The following is a 26,437-nucleotide window of genomic DNA, read 5'->3' as shown; positions in this document are numbered from 1 at the left end:
ATGTCTGTGTATGTACTCTGGTCCTCCTACTTACCAACCTACTTATTTATTTGGCATAACAAACTATTTGGGGGATGATGGAGATAGTAAAGTACTTTATATTTCTTTACTTAATAATGCAGGCTCACTTTACTGAAAGGGGCAAGACTAAAGCCAGGTTAAAAGGAGAGATATTTTTACCTTAATGTGACATCAGACTGTGTTTTTTCCAAGAAAAATATTATTGCTCTCCGTGGCGAGGTGTGCTTCCCTTTTCTTAGTTGTCGCTCTTTCTGGTGGCAAGACTAAACTGGACTTAGAGCCTCCATGTTCACACTTGCTCATGATAGGAGGGTTCATTTCCAACCCCCAGCCCCTCATCTACACAAGACCTGCCTGGTGTTTTAGCCAGGGCTGGAGGTGCTGCTTAACTTGGCTGGATGCAGGAAGGACTTAGGAGTGAAAACTCCTTTTCTTATTGGAGAAAGGGAGTGTTGCATTTCTTAAGGGAGGGACTGGGGTGGGGAACAGAACTGATACATTAAAGGAAGAAGTCACAATTAAGTCGGGGGGGGGGGATGACTTAAGAGACCATCAAGGAAGAAGAGAGCATTTTCAGGGGACACTGTTGTTGCAAACACCTAAGTCAATCAGGGCTTTCTATTGTGGTGGGAGGGATCAATGACATTAGACAGCATTCTTGCTTTGTTCTCCATACTACGATGTCAAGATGGACCTGCCCTGAAATAACTACATTCTTACCTGGCAAGGCAGGGTCTGGAAAAAGGAAGGGTCACATCTGCCTTCATTCAGTTGAGGAGTGTGATGGAGAATGGATGTCAGCCCTAAGAGGAAGAGAGTTTAGAGATCCATGTGGCAGTAATGGCTAAGAAGGCTCCGTGAGTATGAGAGATCATAAGAATGCATTCATTGATTCCCCCCCTTTTCTGCTGAAAGGATTAGTGAGACATGCCTTTGGACCAAAAAAGGAGAGGTTCTGACATTTACATGTATAAATATGTGTCACCTGGATGTCCGTGTCTACCCTGTAGATACTTGTTCAGCACAGAGCGCATCTACAGTAGCTTGGTTGTCTTTCATAATCGTATAATTATTGGCCAGTTTCTAACAGAGGGAAATAGCGTGGCTGATACTGCAAGCTGAGTGCCCTGAATGGCAATGCTCTCAGCCCCTGTTCAGGGTGCTTCACAAGCTGTCTCCATGACACCCACGACACTTCTCTGGTCTACTCTAAGATTCTCTGGCTCCTGACAAAGTAAAGACATGTGTAGGCTGCACAAAGGTCAAAAAGACACAAGTAAATAACGAGTACACATACTGAATAAAGAGCAACCTTTGCCTCTACAATTGATAAACCACCTGTTAATCTGGTCATGTTGAACATGGGTCCTAGACTAACATAGGACATGATAAAGCTTGACTTACAGAACAAGGTACTTTGTAAAATAAATAATTGTGAAACACTTCGGAAGTATACAGTATTATATGGATGCTTAATGATCACAGAAATTATTTTACAACTTAATTGTGGGAAAATGAAAGAAATGGAGTGACTTAACAAATTCAAAAATTGATCAGACTCCATGTTATGAAAGAGATAAAAAGTAAGGTCCATAACTTAATGTCACATTCTGTGAATGTGAAACTTACAATCAGACTTCTCAGCATTTTTAAAACAGGAGAGAAGGTTCTTAGAATTACAAAATGACTTTGGTTATGCAGATAATTAACTTAAAGTGAATGACACTACATTCTGTAAGAACAATCGTCTAAAGAAACAGCAAATGTATGGATGGGCTGGCTTGGCACTGGAGGTGGCAGAGCTGAAAGAACATGGACATGGAGGAACTTCTGCATTTGAGAGGTGACTCTCTCCACAGGAGTGGAATCTTGAAGCCTGTCTTCAAATTCAGCCATGAGCACAGCTAAAATTAGATGGGTTTCTTTTAAAAACAAACAGACTATTTACTGCAATAATAATATGATATAAATTTGGGCCTTGGAGTGGGTTTACTAAAGGCAATAGTGCATGGTGTACCTTTTGTCAGGGATTACAGAACACTGGACTTTTGTTCTATCCCTAGAATTCTGCTGCTGGTCCAGAGAGCTGCATGGAGTAAGGTGAATACAAATGGATATTCAAGTTTTATTGTATTTGGCTACCAAGTTGATTAAAGAAATAGCTTACCATGCCTGTTCACTAGAGGGGCTTTTGGCCTTGAGGTTTTTATACCTTTGGTCCTTGGCTACAATAGTTCATACATAATAAACAGAGATTAAAGTTGTTTCCTATCATGAGATGAATAATATTTAACATAGCTATTCAACGTATCTAACTAATAACCTTTGACCAAGTCACTGGAATAATTTGATTTTTAAAATCAGATTTCATCCTGCTGTGGTGTGAACGGACTCATGACCCCCAACTAAATGTTTGAAATGGGTATTTAGGCACACATAGCTTCCCTAACCTGTAGGGAAGGTCAATGTCCAAATAGTCTTTCATATTTGCAGTTCGTATTTATTCTCTCACAATCATTTTGCACATAGGGTTTGCTCTTTTGAGGTATAATCCCAGGTAATTTATCACTTTTTCTGTACACTAAAATTAAATGGCTTAATTCTCAGGGGATTAGCTGAGAAAACATTTGCTGTTTCGGCCAAACTTCCATAATCTATAGTTCTCCAAGTTGTTAAAATGTCAAATTGAAAGAGGGTCAAGCCAAGCAGCCATAAAGTTCAAAGAGAGTAGACTATATTCTCTCCAGTTATTGCAATTTTTTATGGGTCTCATTGATTTGGGATAATAAATACACATTGCTGTAAGTTTCAGAAACTCAAGAAGATTTTAAGAGAATCCGTTTTAGGAATAAATGTATCACTAAAAAGAGGATTTTGCCAGCAAGGTAGGGAGCTGGCTTTTCCTGAGGGCGGGGAGTGTGTGGAATGCTGGGGTTGTGTTTTCTCACAGATCTCTATTTGATGATTTCCAAACATTTAAAATACTGTATCTGTTAAAAGTATGTTTGAAAAGCTACTGTGGATAGTTGAGGACCACAATTAACAAATTAATGAACTTACTTCCTGATTACCCTTGAGTATAATTGTTAATTGTTGGTAAAGCCTTGGGTCTTTATTGAAAGCGTTATATTTCAAAGCATTGACTGCCTGAATTTCCTCAACTAACACTCAAGTCTTGTGAAATTTAAACGTACTTGTAAAATCTAGATATCTATTAATGCCCATCAATAACCTGTAATCAGGGCCTGAATCTATTAGTAAAACAAATAAGAAGTCTTTGGAATTAAAAGGTAAATACAAGAACTCATGAATATACTAATTGCTTCTTTGTGTTACAGTTGTTAGCCCAAGTTTGGTCCCCAGCAAAGTTTCTTTTTCCTAGCAAAAGAAACTGTGTGTGGCATGCCCCCGTGCATATGCGCAGGTGTGGTTATTACCTCTATGGGGAATTCAGCCTTTTAAGTAGTTTTGAAAAAGAATGATGTGTTACCAGTTTTATTTTACCTGTAATATTTGCATAGACACAGTCCCTTTCCTACCATTATTTGGAAAGCCGTTTTCCTTATTCCTTCTTAGTCATTTCCTCCCTCCTCTTCTCTCTGAGTGGATCTTGAACACTCAGACATTTCCCCACATGGCATGTCTGCCCACATGGGAGCTGGTCTCCTCCCAGCATGTCTTTGCACATCCCAACAAAGGCTGAGTCTGGGTCACAGCCAAGGGCCAGACAGCTGTTTGCTCAGTGAGCAGTGTTGGGGTCATTACTAGCAGACCTGCTTTAGGGATGCCCTGTTGGTGACAGAGAAACAACTGCCCCTGCCAAGCAACCAGCAGGAGGCCCTGTGTTTCCTTTCTCTTTGACCAGGTACCAACCTTGAGCTGTACCTGTGAAAGGCTAAATTGCAAAATGCAGCCAAGTCTTCAAAGAGTAGCCATGAAGTTGCAGGATGCTGTGGAGAGCCAGGTTTGATTGTTTAAAAAAAATATATGCACTTAGGATATTCCCTGTCTGCAGAATGTGTGAAGTAGATCCACCAGACTGTTGCCAGAGCTCTGGGACAGGCACCGTATTAGGTACTTAAGACACAAATCGAACTTCTGTCATTCCAGGACTCACAGACTAGAAGGGAGGACAATTAATTGCAAGACCCTGAGGTGAGGCCAAAGTAGAGGGCTGTACAGGCTGCCAAGGAAGCATCCTCGTCTCCTAGTGTTGACCTCTTTCTCTTTGTTCACAGGTATGTGGTGTGTCCAGGGAGCACTTTCCAAAAGGTCTGTGGACTGGGATTGCAGGATGGACTAGATGTGAGGGAGTGGAGTCTGGGTACAGGAAGGCAAGCAGAACTTACATGTAAGAGTCGGAGAGTCGATCAGGACTTGGTCTTGGTGAGCTTGGTGGAAAAGTAAAGGTTAGATACATATATTTTACACACACACACACACGACGTTCTCACAAACATGAGTTTTTTGAAATATGAACGATAGAGCCCAGAGCAACTTTGGATTCTTTATCAAGAAAAGGAAAATTGAAAATATAGTTTGACAAGTATCACAAACATCACAAAATTTAGAAATATGACACTGTCTTTATTAACTGTCTGACTCACTTCTGTAATGTTTTTTTTCCTATATTTTTTTCTTCATATATTTGATCACCTCTACATATAACTACTTTTGTAATATTATTTTCTCTAAGAGGCTGGAAAGATAAATCAACCTTTACTCTAGCATGATTGATCAAATGTGTTTTTTGTCGTTTTTATTGATGGGATTCATAAGACCTGTAATTTTACTGCTACAGAGATATACCCTTACAAACATAGGAATTCTAAGTTTTTTGTTCAGTTCCCGTTAAAAAAAAAAAAAGGAAAACATGTATGGCAAATGCATAATCGTACTTGCTCATTTTCTGAGTATATTCTGGCAAGAGATGTCATTTTTGGACTCAGTGTGGAAAATAATCAAAATTCTCTATTTACAACTTTAGATGTCTGGTGACTAGAGGAATTTCAAAGACTAGCTTTGGCTTCTCTGAACCTGGCTCCTTCTTCACTACCCACAAACTCAGAACTTCTTCAGGCACATTCCCACTCCTGTAGAGCAAACAAACTTCTTCATTGTTTTGCCCCTTTCTGTCCCAACACAAACTGATTAAGTGCAGTGGATTTTAGGAGTATTATTTTTCCACAAGGAGAGAAGTGATGACAAACCAAATAAATATATGCATCAAATTCTCTATTCAATCTCCCCTTAGTGCAGAGTTTCTCAACCATGTCACTACTGACATTTTGGACCAGGTAATTTTTTGAGGTGGGAGCCTGTCCTGTGCATTGAAGGATGTTTAGCAACATGCCTGTCTTTATATCCCTAGATGCCAAAAATATGCGCCCAGATTCACAACCTAAAAGGTCTCCACACATTTCCAAATGCCCCCTAGAGAGCAAAATCACTCCCACCAGCCTGTCATTGAGAACCACTGGCTTGGACAGATCCCCCCAAATCTCTATGACCATTCTAACACTATTTAACAAGAGAGGACTGTATCAAAGCAGAATTTGCAGTGGGAATGTGACAATAGTCTTTTCCGATTGCAGTTAAAATATTTTTACTTGCAGATTTCGCAAAAACATGTAAACACATTGCTGGGTACTCTCCAGGGTATTGGGAGAGACCTATAAAAAATGAAGGGCTGCCCTGACTGGTGTGCCTCAGTTGGCTGAATATTGTCCTGCAAAACAGAAGGTCGCAGGTTTGATTCCCAGTCAGGGAACATGCCTGGGTTGTGGGTTCAGTCTCTGGTCAGTACATGTAGAAGAGGCAACTGATCAATGTTTCTTTCCCTCTCTTTCTCCCTTCTTTCCCCTCTGCTTAAAATAAATAAAATAAAATAAATAAAATATTTTTCTAGAAAGTGAAGGGTAAGGGCCCTGGCCAGATAGCTCAGTTGGTTAGAGCGTCATCCCAATATGCCAAGGTTGTGAGTTTGATTCTTGGTCAGGGCACATACAAGAATCAGCCAATGATGGCATGGATAAGGAGAACAACAAGTTGAAGTCTCTCTCTCTCTCTCTCTCTCTCAAATCAATTAAAAAAAAAAAAGTGAAGCTTAAGTATGCCTCTGGGGAAGAAAAAGCGTCAAAACAATGACAATGGTGAATGTTTGTAGTTAGTGCTATGGTCCAGAACTGGGCGATTCTTGCTTTGAAAGAGACAAATTCTCATGCAAATATATTAGTTTGTTGAATGGATCATATATACAACCTAATCTCTTATGGATCAACCCACTGGAGAAAACACTGCCATGGCCCAGAAATTGACATAACCTTCTTGGCCAAACAGGGAAGCATAAAGCCGCCAAACTTCTTGGGATCTGTTGGCAATGCAAACTATTTCTTAGGATTAAAAGTAGTAGGGCATTTTATATACCAGCTTATATAGCTTGTGAATTCAGGAGCGATTGAATCAGTCCCAAGTAAGTCTAGATAAATACTATCTTCCCTTAGTTTAACCAGCCTTCATGTGAGACTATTTTCCTTTTGTCCTTGAGATGGAGACCATCTTTGCTCAAGAGGCCTTCATCCTCAAAGATCATACCATCACTAAAGAATTTTAAGTGTTCTGCTGGATACTACTTGAAGAGACACATGTTCATTTCCACAATGCACCTGTTCCTATGGTGGCTTTCCTCCCCACTCATCTCAGTCAAGAACACTACCTAAGCACTAGCCTTCTTTTTTGCTTCTTCAGAGTAGCAAAAATAGCTTGTATGTACTCAGGGCTTATCAAGAGCTCAAACCATCTTAAACATTTTTATGTGCATTAATCTAATTTCATCAATACAGAAGCCCTGTGGGGTTGGCAATAGATAAGACTGAGGTTTAGAGAAATGAAGACATTTGCCCAAGACTCCACAGTTAGGAAATAGAGATCCAGGCAATCTCACTCCAGGGTCTGAATGCTTCACTTTCATTATAAACACTGTGATTTGTAATGATTTCTGTGTGACTTAGGTCCATATGGATACAAAGCAGGTTATGGTGATTGGACTAGAAAAGCCTTGACAACTTCCCTATTACCATATGACAGACAGCACTGGAATGTCTTTAATACGAATTATCCAATGGAAGTTCTATGATGAACTAAGATAGAGAATAACACACACAGAATTTCAAAATTGTCAGGAATTGATTTGGTTATCCATAGGATATACAGGTATTCCTATGTTTCATATAGACCTAGATTCATGTATTTCTATTTAACATACAGACAGACATCCATGTATATATTCAGGAGTATCAAAGATTTTTGATTGCAGAATAACTTCATTAGATGTAAATAACATTCTTGGAAAGTGACCTCTTCCTCTTTTCCTGATAAAACACTTAAATGATGTTCTCAACTTTGCATACTAGGAATCCTTTGGAGATTTGTATACATGTGTGAGTGCATGCACGTTTCCATAAGGACAATTCTCTTTCTTGCTTTTGTGGTACCACCCTCACAAACCTATGATTCACAACAGGAATGTAGTTTGGAACTTCTGCTATGCAAGCAGCTGCAGATAGTTCAAATACCATTGTACATGTGATCCAAGACTTGCTATAAATTTGCCCCTAAAAATAAAGTAACAAGTGACTGAGCAGCAATAGGAATTAATCACTGCAGCGTGTGAATGGAATGTGCTAGGCTCTACCTCAAAATCCTTTTATAAAAAGATTGATATAATTAAAACAACAACAGCAACAAAAAATGAAAACACCTAAAGATGTTATATTTGAGCAAATGTGCTGCAAAATTTTGGAAAGAGGATTTTTTTTTTTTTTTTTTTAAGGAAAGACATGGTAAAAATGTGTTTCCACATCTTCTATGTTATTGGAAATAGGATGATATTACATCACTGAAGAATTTATCATACAGAGGAATTTAAATTGGATTAAATCTTGGAACACTGGGATTTTTTGAAGGCCGAGGGGATAAATGAGCCTCTCAGTTAAGCTGTTTGCCATGACAGGAAATAATCTCACAGTTAAAATTTCTACCACAATTTGTAGCAATAGTCACTTTGGTGATTCAGAAATGTGGATAACCATTTGGAAAACCCAGACACCTCAAGTTTTCAAAAGTGGATGTGAACAATTGAGTTATTTAAAAACAATTAACCAACCAAAGACAAAAACAAAGAATATGACTTCCTGAAATATGCCTTTTTCCTATGACTGCAACAGATTCAGTATCCAAGTCCAATAGCCCCTGTCCCTCTTACCCCTAATAGTTCCTCCAAAAGATGGAGAAAAAGAAGGAAGGAAGGAAGAAAGGAAGGAAGGAAGGCAAAGTAGAAGGAAGGAAAGAAAACCGACAACACTAACCAGAAGAAGAAGAAAGAAAAAATAACACTAACCAGTGCTAATGAAAAGGTCACTAATCAGACAGTTCAGAAAGGCCTCTGATTCTGAGCACAACACAGGTAAGAAAGTGTTTGGGCCGTTTGAAAGCAAATTTGATTGAAGATGAATTTTTGGACAAGGGGAAAGTGAAAGAAATTTCTAAAACCCACTTGAATTACCAAAGATGAAAGGTTAAAAGCTTTCAAGACCCAACACTACATTAGCAACTGAACAGTAAATACCATCAACAGAGACATAGAAGAATTAGCAAAACAAATATTAAATGAAGAGAGGGGGAAAAAGAATTCATTACAGAAGCCAAAAAAGTTTCCTTTTCTTTGTATACCAAAATTGATTTTGCCATTTTAGACGGAAGTACTAATGGGTAATTTCTCTTTAATGCTTTCTAAACAAGTGCACAAAATCACTCTCAACGCCAAAGGGACACAGGGATCAACACAGGTAGATTTTCCTGGACAGCTTTGCCGCTGCTCCACACTGTATTGGGAGCTGTGAGTGTTTTTAAAATGAAAGATGATGTGTTATGGTCTGCAGCACTCTTAATCTTACATGAATTAGGCTTAAAACCACACACTATAAACTTGGTTTCCAAGGTTCTCGTTGGTTTCTAGGAGAGCTGTGTTGCAGGGAAAAACTACTATGGTTATATCTTATTAATTTAACATTAAAACACTTTTCCAGATCTCTGACAAATATTACTTTTGTATCATTATTGGTCTCTAGTTTCTTTTCTGTCTAGAGCAGTCAAATGATTTTTAAGGAAAAATGTACTTCAGCCCATGATAGTATCATGTTATTATATAACAGTAGTAAATAAACTTTATAATGATGACCCTGCATTATCAAAAAATGAATAAATTATGTTCAATGGCCTCTTTAAGAAGGCAAGAAAATGCATTATTGTTTCTAATAATGGTTATTTTTTTTCAAGGTTCAGAAGAAAAGTACCTCAACATAATCAAGGCCACCCATGATGCTAACATGGTGAAAAAAGGAAAGAGTTTTCTCTAAGACCAGGAATAAAGGATATCTACTCTTGCCACTTCTATTCAACATAGTACTGACTGTACTAACCAGATCAGTTAGTCAAGAAAAAGCAATAAAAGGCATCCAAATTGGAAAGAAAGAAGTAAAATTATCTCTGTTCACAAATGACATTGTATTATATGTAGAAAATTGAAAATATTCCACAACAAAACTGTTAGAACTAATGAATGAGTTCAGCAAAATTGCAGGATCTAAAGGTAACATTAAAAAATCAGTTGTGTTTTTTCTTTTTTTGCACAATAAACAATTCAAAAAGGAAATTAAGAAAACAAACTCATTTGTGATAGCTTCAAAAATAATAGAATATTTAGGACTAAACTAAACCAAGGAGGCAAAGACTTGTAGACTGAAAGTTAGGAAACATTGCCTAAAGAATTTAAAGAAGATACAAAAATAAAAAAAATAAAACCTCCTGTGTTTGTGGATTGAAAAAATTAATAATTTTAATATGTCCATATTACTAAAAGTAATCTACAGAGTAAATGCAATCCCTATCAAAATTCCAATGGTATTTTTTTGCAGAAATTAAAAGAAAATCTAAAATTTGAAATCACAAAGGACTAGGAGTAGTCAAAATAATCATGAGAGAGAAAAGAAAAAGCTGGAGGTTACATGTCTCCCAATTTTAAGATATATTACAAAGCTATAGTAAGCAAAACAGTATGGTTCTTGCATAAAGATAGACATATAGACCAATGGACAGAATAGAGTACCCAGAAATAAGACCTAGTGTGGATGGTCAGATGATCTTCCATAAGTGCACCAAGACTACATAATGGTGAAATGATAGTCTGTCTTATCAATAGATAGTATTGGAAAAACTAGATATCTACATGCAAAAAAATAAAGATAGACCCTTACACCATATACAAAAAGTAACTCAAATGAATTAAAGACCTAAAACATAACTATAAAACTCTTGGAAGAAAACGTAGGGGAAAAGCTTCATGACATTGGAATGGGCAATGATTTTTTGAATATGACACAAAATGCAGAAGCAGAAAAACAAAACTAACAAATGGGATGGCATCAGACTTAAAAACTGCTTAGCAAAGGAAGTGATCAATTAAATGAAGAGGCATCTATAAAATATTTGCATATCATAGATAAGAGATTAATATCCAGAATACAAGTTATATAAAGAAGTACTATAACTCAATAATAAAAACAAATAACCCAATTTAAAAATGGGTCAAGAACCTGAATAGATATTTCTTCAAAGAAGATATACAAGTGATCAGAGCAAATGAAAAGCATCACTAATCATCAGGGAAATCCAAGTCAGAACCACAATGAGATATCACCTCACACAGGTTAGGATGGCCACTGTCGAAAAAACAAAACAAAACAAAATCCGCAGAAAACAGTAGTGTTGACAAGAATATGGAGAAATTGGAACCTTCATACACTGTAGGTGGAATTGTAAAATGGTAGTTATGGAGGCTACTTAAAAAAATTAAAAATAGATTTATCATATTATCTTGCTTTCCCACCATGGGTATATATCTAAAAGAATTGAAAACAGGATCTTGAAGAGATATTTACACACTCTTATCATTGTAGTGTAAGTCACAATAGCTAAGATGTGGAAGCAACTTAAATGTCCATCAAGGGTAAATGGATAAAGACAATGTGATATGTACATAAAATGAAATATTATTCAGCCTTAAAAGAAGGAAATCCTGGCATTTTCGACATCGTGGATCACTTTTTTTCCTCATTTATTTTATTTTATTGTTGTTCAATTACAGTTGTTCCAGGTTTTTCCTCATTGCTCTCCCCTGCCCCAGCCCCGCTCCCCAACTCCCACAGTCAATCCCCACCCTGTTGTTTATGTCCACCGGTCCTTTATACTTCTTCCTTGATTAGACCCTTCCCCGTCTTTTCCTCATTATCTCTTCTCCCATCTTCTCTTGTCGTTGTCAGTCTGTTCCTTGTTTCCACGTCACTAGTTCTATTTTGCTCATTTGTTTGTTTTGTTCATTAGGTTTCACTTATAGGAGAGATCATACGGTATTTGTCTTTCACCACCTGGCTTATTTCACTTAGCATAATACTCTCCAGTTCCATGTTGTCTTGAAGGGTAGTAATTCCTTCTTTCTTTCTGTTGTGTAGTATTGCATTGAGCAAAGGTACCACAGTTTTTTGATCCACTAATTTACTGATGGGCACTGAGGCTGTTTCCAGCACTTGGCTATTGTAAAGTGCTGCTATGAACATAGAAGTGCGTAGGTTCTTTTGAATTGGTGTTTCAGTATTCTTCGGGTATAATCCTAGCAGTGGAATTGCTTGATCAAAAGGCAATTCCATTTTTAGTTTTTTTGAGGAAATTCCAAACCGTTTTCCACAGTGGCTGCACCGGTCTGCATTCCCACCTACAGTGCAACAGGGTTCCCATTTCTCCACATCCTCACCAGCACTTGTTGTTTGTTGATTTGTTGATGATGGCCATTCTGACCAGTGTGAGGTGTTATCTCATTGTGATTTTAATTTGCATCTCTCTGATGGCTAGTGATGTTGAGCATCCTTTCATATGTCTATGGGCGCTCTATGTGTCCTCCTTGGAGAAGAGTCTGTTCAGGTCCTTTGCCCATTTTTTAATTGGATTGTTTGTCTTCCTGGTATTGAGTCATATGAGCTCTTGAGGACATTTTAAGTAAAATTAACTATCATAAAAAGATCAATACTGCATGATTTCACCTACATAAATTACTGTATTTTTTGCTACATAAGATGTACTCCCCTCCGCCCCCAAAAGTGGGGGGAAATGTCTGTGTGTCTTATGGAGCGAATATTGCATCACAGACCGTGATGTGTATTACCTGACCTGTCAGTGGTGGTGGCAGCTGTTAGAAGAGAAAGCAATAGGTCCATGCGAAACCCCTGGAGACACTTAAATGCCCCACTTCACTGTTGAATCTCAGGGCATCTGGTCAGTTGCCGTCTGCCTCTGCCCATCACCCAGGACCTGGGAGAGTGCAGAGAGTCACCTGACACTCCCAGCTACAACCATTGACCTGTCAAATCAGCTGAGGCTAATAACGGGTATGAGGCACGGTGCCAATTGCCAATTGTCTTTGACACTGGGTGGGGCCTGTGTCAGTAGAACTGCCTCAAATCACCAATCACTGTGTCTTAAGCTGTGCCAATCACGAGAGGCAGATGGGTGGAGCTGAAGTAACATGCTCTTGGCTGGCTACTGGCTCTGTTAGATGCTACAGCTGTCTCGTCTACCTCCATACTGTTTCCAGTGCACACCAGATTTCTGTGTGAGGAGGCCAGCAGTAACTGGGTGAGCAGCCATAAAGGCTGAAGTTTGTAGTATATAAAGGGAGTTATGGTGGGGTCACTATTCTAGTAGTAACACAGGCACTGAGGGGATTAAGGGGTATCACTAGCCATAACAGGCGCTGGGGGTAGTCCACTAGAACCTGTAACTAGGATAGTGATACTCTCAGTGACTGTTACAACTAGTGATACCTCTTAACTCCCTCAATGCTTGTTATTAAAGGCCCCCATAAGTTCTGACAGTAGAGATGGTGAGTTCTTGGGGTTCCCAGAAAACTAGAGGAGTACTTGAACCTTAAAGTCTCTCCTCATTTGTTAATGACAGTGATGATGGTTCTTAATACCGCTATTGCCTGCTGTTCACTTTACATGGTTGAAATATTATTGTGTTATATTTTATTAAACATTTTAGTACACCAGTTGGTTCAGAATTTTTTTTCTTGTTTTCCTCCTCTAAACCTAGGTGCGTCTTATGGTCAGGTGCATCTTATAGTGTGAAAAATACAGTACTTAAATTAGCAAAACTTACAGAAATGAAGCAGTAGTAGTCAGGGGCTGGGGGAAAAGAGAAATGGAGAGCTGTTCCGTGGGTATAGCATTTCAGTCACATGAGATGACAGCGTTCTAGAGCTCTGTTGTACCACCACGTGCATATAGGGAACAAGTGTGTATTGTACACTTAAAATTGTTAAGAAAATTTGTTATGTGCTTTTTATAGAACAATAGAAAATTTAACTGCTATATATATATATTTTTGTGTGTGTGTGTGTGGGGGGCTTTTATTACCTTTGAAAATCATCCCCAGTTCCTTAGGGCTTTTTGGTAACAACCAGAGCCCAAGCATGTCTCCTTTAGGCATGACATTCCAGTCAACATCTTGGTCAAGAAAACCTCTATTAACAACTGGTATTATAAGTTTTATGCAAAGAAACTTATGTCATTACTTACTTCTTTAGAATGCCAAACTCTGGAGGGATCAGATAGGGAAAAAAATATACAGTGTGAAGGAAAATCCTTGTCCTTCTAATATTCACTGAACTGGCATTTCCATTCTTCATATTTTTATTTTTCCCCCACTAAAATTTTTTTTTGTTTGTTTTTTCATTACAGTTGTCCCACATTTTCCCCCCTTTTGCTTCCCTGCACCCTGCCCCCCTTCTCCCACATTCAGTCCCCACCCAGTTGTCTATGTCCGTGGGTCATTTGTACATGTTCTTTGACTAGACCCTTCCCCTTCTTACCCCCTTCTCTCCCTCCCCCCTCCCCCCTTGTTACTGTTAGTCTGCTCCTTGTTTACATGCCTCTGGTTCAATTTTGCTCATTTGTTTGTGTTGTTCATTAGTTTCCTGTAATAGGTGACAGCATAAGATATTTTTCTTTCGTTGCCTGGCTTATTTCACTAAGCATAATTCTCTCTAGTTCCATCCATGTTGTTGCAAATGGTAGAAGTTCCTTCTTTCTTTCTGCCGCATAGTATTCCATTGTGTAAATGTACCACAGTTTTTTGATCCACTCATCTACAGATGGGCACTTAGGTTGTTTTCAGTACTTGGCTATTGTAAATAGTGCTGCTATGAACATAGGGGTGCATAGGTTCTTTTGAATTGGTGTTTCAGGATTTTTCGGATATAATCCTAGCAATGGAATTGCTGGTTCAAAAGGCAGTTATATTTTTAGTTTTTTGAGGAAATTCCAAACTCTTTTCCATAGTGGCTGCACCAGTCTGCATTCCCACCAGCAATGCACCAGGGTTCCCATTTCTCTGCATCCTCGCCAGCACAAGTTGTTTGTTGATTTGTTGATGATGGCCATTCTGACTGGTGTGAGGTGTTATCTCATTGTGGTTTTTATTTGCATCTCTCTGATGGCTAGTGATGTTGAGCATCCTTTCATATGTCTATGGACCCTCTGTATGTCCTCTTTGTAGAAGTGTTTGTTCAGGTCCTTTGCCCGTTTTTTAATTGGGTTGTCTGTCTTCTTGGTGTTGAGTCGTATGAGTTCTTTATATATTTTGGAAATCAATCACTTGTCTGAGGTATCATTGGCAAATATATTTTCTCATATGGTTGGTTTCCTTTTCATCTTGCTGATGTTTTCTTTAGCTGAGCAGAAACTTTTTAGTTTGATGTAGTCCCATTTGTTTATTCTTTCCTTTATTTCCCTTGCCTTAGGAGATATATCAGTGAAAATGTTGCTATGTGGGATATCTGAAATTTTCCTGCCTATTTTTTCCTCTAGGACTTTTATGGTGTCACGGCTTACATTTAAGTCTTTGATCCATTTTGATTTTATTCTGGTGTATGGTGTAACTGCTATACTTTTATAGTTCTTGTAGCTTTTAAATTTAAGTAAATTTAAATAATTTCTGTTTTTTATTATACTCTCAGTTCTTCCTCTGGATGTTATCTAGTTTCTAATCCTGTCTTAAGTAATAAATAATGTTTCGGGTGAACACCTGAATATGACCCTATCTCTCTTATAAATATATGGGCTTTGTGTACAGCTTCTTCTCTAAAACCTATTTCCTTACTTGTTCTTCATAAATATATATGTATATTTAAAATTACAGGTAAATAGGAAAAATAATTACACAAAAGTGTAGATAGCGAGAAGTCTCTCTTCCATTTCTATTCCCCAACCCCCATCTTCTTCATCAGAGCAAACAATTGTCCTGACAATCTTGTAGAAGTTTCCAGAGACATATAACTTTAAAAGAGAATACACACAGTGGGAAAATGCAATAAAATTGTTCTGTGTTTTTCTTCTTTCACTAAATAACAGATGTTAACGATGTATTTATTATCTCATATTTTTATGTATCTCATTTTTTAAATAATTTATTTACTTGTTTATTTTTGGAGAGAGGGGAAAGGAGAAAGAGAGGGAGAGAACCATCACTGTGTGGTTGCTTCTCACTCACGCCCCAACTGGGGACCTGAAGTGCAACCGAGTCATGTGCCCTGACTGGGGATTGAACCAGTGACACTTGGTTCACAAGCCGATGCTCAATCCACTGAGTATATGGATCTCATTTTTAATGTTACATAATAATAGATTTACTCAGTAAATCAAGTTAATTTAATTAGTTCTGTGTGGATGCCCTGGCTGGTTTAGCTCAGTGGATTGAGCACCAGCCTACGAACCAAAGTGTGACTGATTCGACTCCCAGTCAGGGCACATACTTGGGTTGTGGGTCAGGTTTCTGGTTGGGGGCGCCTGAGAGGCAACCACACGTTGCTGTTTCTCTCCCTCTCTTTCTCCCTCCCTTCCCTCATTTCTAAAAATAAATAAATAAAATCCTAAATAATCAGTTCTGTATGGATATATATGGTGGTTTTCATATTTTTATCGCCTCAAACTCTAAGAATTTGCATTCTTAGAGTTTGAGGCGATAAAATGAAGGCCCATGTGCAACTCCAATTCCTAAAGGAGGTAATAGAAGAAATATGTAAGCCTATCATAAATCCAAGGCAGATAAATTAAAACCATTCAAACTTACCACGAGAGCTACAACTTCCTATATTGAGATGTTTAGACGGCATGATGCAGCAGTAAGTATGATGCTGAAATGAGCACCGGGGCTGATGGGTGATACCCATCTGTCCAGCATGGTTGATCCAGAAGCTGTGGAGCCATGTTTATACATAAGTGAGCCCCTGAAAGTGTGAATTATGAACACGAACAGTAAAATTAGTAATATGTGTACAAGTCAAATATCAATACATGCACAAAAATGTCAAGGAAAGCTTCATTTGTGAGTTTCTGCAGGATAAATTAATGCATTGGAGGTATCTAATGTGTTGAAATTTGGCACTTAGCATTGTGTACTGTGTATTGATTTTGATAATAGTTTAAAAATATATAAAGAAAATAATTTAAAGAATGAAATCTCAGTTCCTCTCAGATTGGCAAGGATATGGGAGATGAGTACTGACATGCATTGTTTATGAGAACATCTCCTTGTAGAAGTTTAGGAGAGAAAATTGGCAGTTTTAATAAAACATGCATATATCTTTTGATAGCTCATGTTTTGGGACTTTCCCCAAATATATACATGTATGTGTAAAATGGTTTTAATTATAGCACTATATGTACTCCCAAAAATTATGAACTCTCTAAATTTCCAAAGCCATGGGATTATTTAAATATATCACAGTGTGAATTGCTTTAGATTAATACGTAGCTGATTAAAAGAATGAATGTATGTGCATTAATTGATTGGAAGAAAAGGTTTCCAAGGTACATACTCCATTTAGTAAATAGAGCAAGGTAGAGAACATTTGTGTATTTCTCTTTTTCAGGGTGAGAAACGAGAAAGATATATATCTGCACACATCTATTTGTAAGAAAAATTTCACAACAAACTATTGATACAGTTTACTTCAGGGGGGTGGGTTTAGGATTTAAGGTGGGAGACAGACTGACCCTTCAAATTTTTCTTGCATTATTTCATGTGTTTTCTTCATAATCATAAATGCATATTTCAAAATATAAATTGAAATAAAATATTTATGGGAGCACTACAATGTTTTTATAAAATTAACTTAGAAAATAGCTTTTCAAAGAATCCCCTCTTAAACAGAAGACAGTGGTGAACATTCAGAGGATGGCAATATAACTTCCAGCTTATTCAATTATGGAAAATCAGAAGACTCCAGGTTCTTGGATTTTCAAATTAGAAAGTTTTGAAATGAACTTTCAAAGACTTCTTCAGAGAAGATATTATCAAGGAAGATGAAGGTAAAAAAATTTAGCTCCAGAAGAACAAAAGATGGCTGAGATTTAGGTGGGTGAAATGTCACTAGAGCAGTTGCCAAAGACTTGGCTTTGTTGGGTAGAGGAGGAAATTTTGTAGGAGTTTTTGGGACCTGCTTCTACAAAATCACTTGGAGTGCCATTTCGTTAGGCAGTAAATTCTTACCATGTGGTTCATAGTCTCTCCCAGACTGATAGCACCAACGTACAAATTCTGCATACTTTTGTAATTGAGATATGAGGAAAACTCCTATTTTAATTATTCTTTGTTATTATTCTTTTCTTAGCTTAAAAAGATTAAAATTTTTTTCTATCATAAAAAGAAAACATGAATAAAATAAACATCTCAAGAAAAATTAAAAAGAACAATATTCACTGCTCAAAGAGAACTTTTATTGTCTGGTAGATTTCCATGTTTTTTTGTTTGTTCGCTTATTTAATTTGAGCTTTTATATGGATGTGAGCATAATGTCTGTATCATTTCATTTCCTGTTCAGACAGGCCAAAGAAGCACTCTTCAGGGCCTTGCACTATAATAAAGATGTAAGGGGACCTGGATTATTATTATCATGAAACAGTGACAACCAACCAAAACAGTCATAAAATTCCTCAGGAAAATATGGTAACAGGTTATTGAAGGTAGATTTGGAGAGCAGAACTGAGAAGGGATATGGATATAACAATTAAATTCAGGGACCAGGAGGGTTCTTGATTTGCCATACGTGACAAGTTTCTAACTTGCAGGAAGGGAGAGGGATAATATGTGTTCTTGTTGGGTGTATTCCCAGCCACAGCTCTTCCTGATCTGGCAGAGTTCCCCAGTGGGGGAAAGAGCATCTATTTGCAAAACCAGCCTTGGTAAAATTGAACTGGGAGTGCTTTAACTTCAGAGAACCCAATTATAAGCAGGTTAAACAAAATAGGTCTTTAGTTTTCTCACATGATAGGTTCTGAAGGCTGCTACTAGCTTCCATTCAATGGATGGATGATATTAGGGCTGGCATTTTGTGATCCTTCATGCCTGCATATTTTTTTTTTTTTTTTAAGAGAGAGAGAGGGAGAGGGAAAGAGAGAGAAACATCGAGGGGCTGCCGTCTGCACATGCCTGACCCAGGTATGTACCCTGACCGGGGATCGAACCCTCAACTTTTTGGTGTATGGGAGAATGATTCAAGACACTGAGCCACCTGGCCAGGGCCCTTCATGGCTGCGCATTATGGTCACAAGGCAGCTGCTGCTCTGCAGACACCATGACTGCTTCTTAGGCAGGAAAATGGGAAAGGGCACACCAGCCAAAAGTGCTTCCTTTTATCAGGAAATCAAAAGCTATCTCCAAACCCCCATGCCTGCTTGTTTCTCACTGGCCAAAAATGAGTCAAGGAGCCACCCAACCTGCCAGAGAGACTGAGCAGAAAGCTTTGTGGCTGACCATAGTGCTATGTCACATGAAATCAAAATTCTGTTCATAGCAGATATGGGAAACAGTCATCATGCATGTAGACAGCTCACTTTATTTGCCACAAGGACAAAAGTTATCCACTTCGTGTTTCTTATTTGCAACATGTATGTATAATACATCCTTCCTTTGCTTGCTGCCCCAGAGGTCAGTGTTGTAGAAGATCGATGAGGATGGGACTCCAGATTTGCTGAGGATGTGACAGCACTGAGCAAGGGGATAGGTCAGTAGGGGAATGTGAGCTTTCCTGGCAGCCAAGGGTTATCCAGGTAACTGAATCTCAAAGTAGACCATCACTGCCTAGGGGAATGGCCACCTCATGTCCACCTTGAGCCTATGAGGGGCTCTGTGAAAAAGCCCACTCATAAGCTTGACTATTCAAGGCCATCTTGTCTCATCACATGTAGTCATACGAGTGGGAAATGGACATTTTCCTTTCCCTGCATTTTAACCCAACATCAGAGGCAAGCTCTGGGGAAAAGAGAGGGTGTGAGTGAGAGAAAGCTGAGTATACTCTTCACGTTTAGGTTATGGAAGAAAGAGAATAGACTCCAACTGGGTGGGGGAAGTAAGCTCTGGATTACATGTGTTGCATGAAGTGGACTGAATCTTACAAACCTAGATGAAACTGTACTGAATAATGTGAATGCTTGAAAAACTATGGAATCAGACTGAGGTATTGTAAGGGAGCTGCTACTCAGCAAAAGAGGAGGATTTGAGAAATCACAGCAACAGAAGCAGTTATAGGTTGAATTGTGTCTCCCCCAAAAGATATGTTGAAGGCTTAAACCCCGTACCTGTGAACATGACCTTATCTGGAAATAGGGTCTTTGCAGATGTAATCATGTAAAAATAGTCACATTGAATTAAGGTGGCTCCAGTCCAACATGACTGGGATCCTTATAAGAAAAAGGAACCCTGGATGCAGAGATATTAAACAGAGAGAGAATGCCTCGTGAGGACAGCAGCAAGGGATTGGAATGATTCAACTGGAAATGAAGGGGAACCAAGGATTGACAACTACCTTCACAAGCCAGTAAAAGGCAAGACGGGTTTCTCTCCAGAGGGACCATAGCCCAGCTGACACCTTGATTTCATATTTCTAGCCTTTAGAACTGTGAGAGAACAAGTTTCTTTTGTTTTAAGTCCCCAACTTTGTGGTACTTTGTGATAGTAGCCCTAGGACAGAAGAAAAATTGTTTTCTATGTATACCTCTAATGTTGTGAGACTGTCCATTCAACCAGGATCTAATAATACCATCTTCGATATGGACTGATACCTTCCTCACTATACTATCTTCAGTGACAACTTAATGTCATCTTCCTTCCCTGAGCTAAATAGAAAACATTCTTTAAGTGCCTTGATTTTTTTCCCTAAAGCAGAAACATGTCAGGCTCTTCTTGCATAGAGAATGCATAGTGTTTTTGCTTTGGTTGTTAAGCATTTTTTATTAGGTGCACAGAACTTATCAGAGATAAGTTATTAAGTGCTAATCTCTCTTAATATTATCTAAGAGAAGATATAGCTCTGTCTCCTCTGTATTGCTTTCTTTCTTTTTCTTCTATATTTCTTTTTGCAAGGAGGACAAATTTATTTCCACAGGCTTGAAACTCTATGTCCTTTTATTGCAGAACTGTACATGAGGAAAAATCAAGGAGAAGCTCTAGTCTTTCTATCTGTCCATGGTGGTCTTATTCTGACTCTTGGCTGCCATGGCAACAAGACTTGGATTTTAGTCATTCTCTTATCTCACCTAACTAGTAATATATGTATTTGCATAGTTGGATGAGTAGGGAGATGTAGGTGAGTACCTAATATTTATAGAGGATTCAGGGTATTCACAGAGTATCTGTGCTATTTTATTTGAAGTTTCTTGGCTAAGCTCTTTAAGCGTTTTGCAACTTGCTTTCTGCTTCTTATATAACTTTAATTTTTTTTCTAAACATTTAAAATGATTTTAACACAATAGAAGTTGGCAGTATTAAGTTTACTATGATTTCCTCATATCATTTTTACTTTAGAGAATACTAAATGAAATTTTACCAAATCATATTTTGAGTTTTCCAATAAATGCTGATTTTTTAAACGAAAAGATGGATTCTTATATAATCTTAAACCAAAAATTTGGTTTAAGATTAAAAAAATGTTTGATGTTTGATTTCTTTAAAAGGACAATACCCATATAATTATGACACACTCATTATATTAGGATATTACTTCATTTTCTAAGGTTTGTACAGTGGAATATATATTTGTCATTTGAGCATGTTTGAGATATTTTTTACTGTAAACATGTTTTTAATTGGCAAGTATAAATACTACTTGTTAAATCTCCTAATTCTTATAAAATTCAAGTTAATATTTAACACATAAAACAAAATAAGAAATAAAGAAACACTTAATGCTAAAGTTTCACCATTCAAAAGTGCTTTAAAGTTTTCTGAACTTAATTTGAACCTTTCTTTGTATTTAGGGACCATTAAGGAGTCTGAGAGTGACAGACGCATCATTTGACGTTTGCCCCTAAAATAACTTTAATTTTTTGAATGAATATTTGAAGGCAGCATTAGAGAGCAGTAAACCCAAGAGAGAATTAGGGGAGGGAATTATTTCTAGAGTACCGTGTTCTGTCTGGTGTTTCTTCTCTTCCTACAGAAGGGTAATTTGAAGTGCACAGGTACCTTGGCAACAAGATGAGTAGGGAGACCAGTCACCAAGATAAGAATTACAGAAGGAAAATGGAAATTCGAACTCCCTGGCTTTTCCCTTCTCTCTTTTTGCTCTCTTGGTTCCTGACTCTGCCACCCAAGTCATGAACATGGGAATGACTTTCATGATACAGCCACACACAGCATAGTGATGATTCAGTCAATGAAAGACCACATATATGAAGGTGGTCCCATAGATTACAATGGAGCTGAAAAATGTCTATGCCTAGTGATGTGTAGCCACCATAACATTGTAGTGCAACACATTGTGCACGTGTTTGTGGGGATGCTGGTGTAAACAAACCTACTGCACTGTCAGTCCTATAAAAGTACAGCGCATGCCCTTTTGTGTGAAAAGTACGTTATAGTGAACTTCTGAAGAGTGAAATCATAGAGAGAAAAAAAAATTGAGTTTTATTTGAAAGGTCATAGTTCTCCTTACACCAAAATGTATGTAGGATAAAATAAAATACTGAATTTTAGTAAAAACAAATATATATAGCACATATAATTATGTACAGTACATAATATTTGATAATGATAATATACGTTGATGTTACTAGTTTATGTATTTACTGTGCTATATAGTCTATCGCTTCAGCCCTGGCTGGTTTGGCTCAGTGGATTGAGCGTCGGCCTGCGAGCTAAGTGTCGCTGGTTCGATCTTCCAGTCAGGGCACATCAGAGAAGGAAAACTCTGACTCCAAAAAACCTCCGCTGCCTTGCGGCATACCTCTTCAGGGGAAAGGCTAAGGGAGTAAACCCCGACAGAAAATCCGGAGCCGGAGTCCCTAAAGCGGTTTGACGTTGCAGTCAACACCGGCAACTCCTGCGGCACACCTGAAGCCAAGCTGTATTGACTCCGTCTTTCCCTTGGACCCTTCAGCTGCGAAGAGAGGGGGGGTCTGCTGCATGGGCAACAGCAGACCCTCCATATCACCCTGCCCAGGCTCTGTAGCTTCAGCTTCACTGGAGAGGACACTCCAGCGTCATCACAAGATGTCGATTCAACACGGGAGGAGACAGATACCGTGTCACTCCCGAGTCGGACTGCACAGCCATTCTCGGCGGTGCAGATAGACTCTTAAGAAGCTACACCATCGTCTCTCGAGACGGACGGCTGCCGCCGCCGACGAGTCTATCGCTATTTTCAAGTGTACTCTTTCTAATTATTAAAAAGAAAGTTTGCTGGGTAACAGTGTGCTGTGTGACACCAGCAGCAGCTCACACATCTAGTGTTTACTGTATCTCTTGATTGCATCATTTTTCTCTTGTGCTGAATTTAATCTTGTGCTGTTTTGTATAGTAACATGAGGTATAGGTTTGTAGCCTGGGAGCATGCTGCACCATATACCCTAGGTGTGTCGTAGGCTCTATCATCCAGGTTTGTGAGATGCACTTCATGATGTTCGCACAACAAAGCTGCCCAGCAACGCATTTCTCAGAATGTATCCCTGTTGTTAATTGCAGCATGACTGTACTCTTATTAATATCCAAGTCTGATGTTACCTCCTTCACACAGTAATTCAGTCCTTCCTTTTGATCCTTTGAAATTGTTCACAAGGACAATTCCAATAGGCCTAGCCTTATTTCCAATCTAAATGTGATGCTGATATTAGAGAAATCTCCCTGAACCACAAATATGATCATATTACCTGATTAAAAACTTTGGAGACTTCTCAATGCCTTTAGGATGATTCTTAATTTCTAGAGCTGGTCCTTATCTTCTTACCAAACTGTACCTTTCACTCTGGGCTTCTTAAACCTTCACTCATAGCCAGGGTCATTGTGTCTGGGGTGGCTGCTGGTAAAATGCTCGTGGTGCCCTTCACAAGAAGTCTCTGTGACCAATGTTCCCTCTCCCTGAAATGCTTTTTTCCTGCCCTATATTTCTTTTATGGAACCATCTTTCTTTTTTTTTCTTCTCTTATGCAAAAGCTTTATTTTTACAAATTTAGTGAGCTCTTAAATAGACACACTAAGTGGGAGTTTCTCACATAAAACTTCTTAGTAGGTGCCTTCTGATAAGCAGCACTGGATGGTTTGCATTCTCCAAGGTCATAACTTCCTTCATTCTTCTTTCTCATGCGATACACCACCCAGAGGATAAGGAAAATCACAAAGATCACTTCACCAGCAATGACTGCTGCCAGGACTTCTGTTCTTTTAAACAGATCATCTGGGTGCTTCTCAGTATACACATGTGTATCCTCTTCAGCTGGGTCCATTTTTCTTTCTCTCTTTTTAAAAAATCTTCACCTGAGGATGTGTTTTATTGATTTTTTTAGAGAGAGAGAAAGGGAGAGAGAGAAAAACATCGATGTGAGAGAGCAACATTGATTGGTTTCCTCCCTTATGCTCCCTCACCAGGGATCGAACCCACTACTTAGGTATGTGCCCTGAGTGGGGAACAAACTTGCAATCTTTTGGTGTATGGGACAATGTTCCAATCAACTGAACAACTTGGCCAAGGTTAGGTCCATTTTTCTTCCTGAGTCAGAGAGGTAAATTTTCTCTTTCATCAATTTCTTCAGGTGACTTCGTCTGAGCAGTTATTTTGTTCAGCATCCTCAGCATTGTGGCTTCCACTTTTTGAGTGTCACTAGTGAACAGTATCATTGGAAGTGGTTGAGATGTTGTCAGCTCTGGACTCTGCATGTCCTCATAATCTCCCAAGCCTGATGCAGAAGCATAGTCATCGCCATCAATAGAAGTGCCCCTGAAGTATCTTCAATGGAGCTGTTGCCAAGGTACATCTTTTTTTTTTTTTTTTTTTTAATCCTCACACTGATTTTTTAGAGAAGGAGAGAGAGGAAGAGAGTGAGAAACATTGATCAGTTGCCTCCACATGCACCCTGATGGGGATTGGACCTGCAGCCCAAGTATGTGCCCTGACTAGGAATCAAACCTGCTACCTTTTGGTGTACGGGATGATGTTCCAACCAGTTGAGCCACCAGGGGCCAGGGCTAGGTCTTTATCAGACATAAATTTTGGCCTCTGTTAGACTTCCCTCTAAGCTGGAAGAGACCAAGACATCATCTTTTTTGAGTTCCTCGAAGTACTCCTTCTCTGAAAACAGAGCCCTTCTTCTCTTGTCCCCTCTGTATCCCGTATCCATTTCTTTCATATACGTACTCTGCAATTCTTCAATATCAAGTATTTTTTAAAAATAGTTTATTTATTAATTTTTAGAGAGAGGGGTAAGGGAGGGAGAAAGGGAGGAAGAGAAACATCTGTAAGAGAGAAACATTGATGTGCCTCTTGTATGTGCTCCAACCAGCAATCCAGGAATGCGGCCTGACCAGGAATTGAATTGGTGATCTTTTGTTTGCGAGACTACACCCAACCAACTGAGCCAACCAGTTAGGCTCAAGTACTTTTTTAAAATATGCTTTTCTTCTCTGCTCCCCACTAAAGAGTAAGCTCCTTAAAAACAGAGGCTGTTTTATTTTTTATATCCTCAGCACTTAGCACTTTGCCTACCACACAGAGATGCTTAATATTTTAAATAAAAGTATGGGTGAATGAATGAATGCAATCCAATTAACTTTGGGTTGGTGTGGGCAACTCTGGATTATCTCTTTAAGTGTCTTCTAAGTGCATTTGAAGTGTGTTTCTTTCTATACCAGCTTTGGTCCTATCCTAACACTACCTGTCCCTCTCAATTGTTTTCTAGTTGCTTTACCTATAACATCTGTGTCTAGCAAAATTGGGCTTTATCTTGGAGCAAGTATTATCTGCCACCATATACTATCTACTTTCTTGTATCACATTTCTCTTCCTTTGTGGAGATGACCAAGGGTTTACTGTGGCTGCAGTGCAATTGGCAGCTGTCAGAATCAAAACCCATTAGTAAAAAAAACAATAATGCTTCAAAGTACATTACATTATTCCTTCAAAGTCTTTTGTGAACATTATCTTATTAATCATCACAATAGCTCAGGGGAAGATAAACATTGTTGGTTATCTTACCTAGATCATATTTTGAAAGAACTTTTTTCCTGTTATTGTTTGATTATGCTATGAAATCTGGATAGCGATTTCATATTGGCTATTTGGATATAATTTGATATGCTGATGTAAAAATTTCCCGGGATTGGTAAGGTGGTTTTTATTTTTATTTTAGATGTCTCACCCAGACTCTTATCAAATTCTTCCCTGAGAGCTGAGCAAAGAATAACAAGCAAGAGACCCAGATACTTCTGCTCAAGGACTGAAATTTTCTGAATAGCTTGAGGTTCATTAAATCATACATTCATGATCTAGAAGTCAAAAGATACACATAGTAGGCACTCAAGTATTTGTTGAATGACTGAATGATGTACTAATTTACAAAATGGGAGATTAACTGAGGAGATTTGCAGGAAATTAGTATCGTAGTCAGAAATTCCATTAGAAACTGGTATCAAATAGCTAAACAACAATTCTTTTAGGAAAGAAACTTTACTTAGAAAACTGATTTAAAAATTTTACTCGGTTATGTCTCCACCTCACCTCTAGTATTTAATCCGTACTTTTCACATATTTTGTAGTGTCTTTGTTCACAAGTTTAATTTCTCTCAGTAGCAAGGACCATATCTCCCTATGGGCTTGAAATGTAATCGTGGCTCAATAAATGACTGTTAAATTAAGAAAAAATTAACAAGAGAAATCTGTCCTATAAAAAAATTGAAAGTAGATAGGTTCAATTTCAAAATTATAGGAAGGGATCATCTAATAGGTGGGCATTGCATTCAAATTGGGCGCCAGGCCCTG

At 38.3% G+C, this 26,437-nt stretch overlaps 1 pseudogene; it reads right to left on the bottom strand.

Moving 5' to 3' along the window:
• Window positions 1-24,437, bottom strand: part of LOC149995941 (syndecan-2 pseudogene) — a 50,981-nt pseudogene extending 26,544 nt beyond the window's left edge.
• Window positions 24,438-26,437: the final 2,000 nt, after the last annotated feature.

The sequence above is a fragment of the Furipterus horrens genome, unplaced genomic scaffold (genome assembly GCF_987537825.1).
Source record: "Furipterus horrens unplaced genomic scaffold, mFurHor1.1.pri manual_scaffold_12, whole genome shotgun sequence".
In the NCBI taxonomy this organism is placed as follows: domain Eukaryota; kingdom Metazoa; phylum Chordata; class Mammalia; order Chiroptera; family Furipteridae; genus Furipterus; species Furipterus horrens.
Note: the sequence above shows the minus strand (reverse complement) of the source record. Positions and strands in the feature narration are given on the sequence as shown.